The following is a 2,707-nucleotide window of genomic DNA, read 5'->3' on the forward strand; positions in this document are numbered from 1 at the left end:
ATGAATGGTGCTAATATTGGCTAAAAGCCCAAAATGACATTGGTGGTTGATTAAGTGCAGGGCTGAGTGGTTGACTGGAACAGCCAGAGCTAGCAGCCGAAAACACCTTTAGCAGATGGTTGACATGGTGACCAACTGGTACAATTGACCAACCTAATCTCAAGAGGGGATCAATCTCCGTCTACCTGATAGTGACCTACTGGTTTTGCTCCGCAGTTGACTTCATTAAGGAATATAATGGCTAGAAATATGACTGTTGGAAAACTCTTCTTTCAATAGAAGCCACCAGGATATTATGTAGGAGATTATAGAAAAATCATGTGAAAACCTTACTGGGCTAAAACTTGAGACATTGAGTCCTAGTGAGGATCAACTTGTGAACCACTAGGTTATTGAGATCCAATGGGATACTCAAGAGTATATGAACTTGAGCTTTTAAGCAACTGGGATCAGATTGATTGAGCTACTACTGCTTATCTGCCTGTAAAAGCGATAGCTTGTGTTATGACTTTTTAGATATTGTCTATCACCTTTTAGTGACTCTGCAATTACGGTAATTGAGTCCCTTTACTGTATCTCATAGATCAAAGGGTGATCACTGTGGAGGGTTGATAGATCTTGGAAAACTATTTAGAAGATTGGTCATGGGGTGATCGTTGTATGAGGGTGTTTCTTGTACTGTGTAAGGAGAATGTACTAATGGATTCTAAGCTGAGCGTTTGAAGAGTGGATGTAAGTAAGATGGTATGAAGGCTGTGCGAACCACTATAAAGTTGGGGCAAGTGTTCTTTCTCTTTGTTCATCTCCATTTAATTTTTTTTTATTTTGCTTGTCAACGTTTGTTGGAGAGCAAAATTGAATTGATTGAGCTACAGAAAAACATGTTGTGGGATGTGGATGATGAAACAGAATTACAGAGGTTTAAAGAATCCCTCTGTTCAAAGAGACATCAGCTTCTGGTTTTTTCTGAGTCTTGTACGGTTTTGCTCTTGAAGCAGACAGCCATGTAGGAACTTCTTATATATATACTGGTAGGTTTCTCGAGCAGCCTTAAGTTGGAAAATGTTCACCTGGTTACAGAGATGCAAATGTTGAAATGATTATTGGATTTTTCTGATGCATATGAAGTTTGCACCATTTTGGAGAAGGCGTTCCACTCTCAATAGGTTGTGATCAAGGAGATATACAACCACAGTGATGGAATTAATGCTGATGCTGATATGAAGATATTTCAATGGTTATATAGTCATGCTAGAGAAATTGTCCATAAGAAACATCAACATGCTGGAGATTCAGTACCAAATCAAGGAAATTCAAAAAAAGAATGTATTTGATCAAAGCTCAAACGAAAATTACATGCTCCCTGTTTTGCCAACTAGTAATCAGGTAACAATTCTTTACCTTTTCCTTTTTTTTTTTATTATTATGTTTTCTGGATGAAAAATCCTGGTGGAATGTATGCAATGACTGATGGAGGAATTTTATCATGAACTCAAACCAGAAACTACTTCAAGGGGACTGATTTTATCATTTCTCTTTTTGGTGGGAGACCAATAAATTAGGCCCTGGTGATGTAATGGGCCTGATTTGTATTTTCATAAAATGAGGATAATATATAATTTCAGGCCCATCATTACATCAATAAACCTATGTCAATGAGACCAACTCTGCCCTAAAATAAAATCTTTTGAAGCCTGATTGCCCTCATCGACCTAAATATGTTGGTATCCCCTGACTCTTTTTTGGCCAAATTTAACTTCTTCTTTTTTTACATTTTTTTTATGAGGTTCATCCGGGCCAGCTTGTGCGCACCACGATTACATCCTCAAATTAATGCCGCCGAATGGGTGCGAACCCAAGACCTGGCATCCCCTGACTCTCTCATAATTGCATTTGATCAACCTAATGTTAGCCAAAATTGATAATATAATAAGGGGAACAAAGAATTAAGAGAAGATCCGGAAAGACAAAATTTAAACTGAAAAAGAAGAGTAAAGGAAAACCGTCGAGGCACGTCAGACACTTTCCTTAAAACAGATTCGTCCCCTCCACAATGTGCTTGAGGATTCAACGGACGTCTGTCTCCCAGGATACAACGACGAACAACGATGTACTTAGCACAAAGTATATCGCAACGACGAACTTGACATGTGCCTTCCTTCTATCACCACACGATTCAAACACGAAACCAAACTCGAAACCAAACTCAAATCATTTACAACACTCACAAATCGTTTTTAAGAAGACCCTTAAAACACACTTAGCATTCTTCTTAAATCATAAAAGAAAACACAACACAACCACCATCTTCACCAAGGGGGGATCCCTATTTATAGATGAGATCAATGTCTCTTTAACTAGCTTGAAAGATGAAAAGCCATAGTCACTTATTACCAAACTTAATGAATAAGTTATGGGAAATGAAAAGCTTTAGACTTTAATAACAAGCTAGGAAGTGAGAGGTTTTCTTGGGAAATCAAGAGTCCCATAAATCCTCCATTAATCACCCTAGGGAAATGAGAAGTTTGTTGTTAGGAAATAAAGGTCTCATAACCTCCATTCATGAATTCTCCTTGGGAGATGAAACACTCAATAGTCCATAGGTATTCCCATAACCCTTCATTCATGACCTCTCCTTATGCAATGAATCACCAAAATAGTCCATTTGTATTCCATGCACTTATTTCCACAAATTCATTTATTTCCA

The sequence above is a fragment of the Hakea prostrata genome, chromosome 7, assembly GCF_041222555.1.
Source record: "Hakea prostrata isolate BN-2017 chromosome 7, UWA_Hpros_2, whole genome shotgun sequence".
NCBI classification, from domain to species: Eukaryota; Viridiplantae; Streptophyta; class Magnoliopsida; order Proteales; family Proteaceae; genus Hakea; species Hakea prostrata.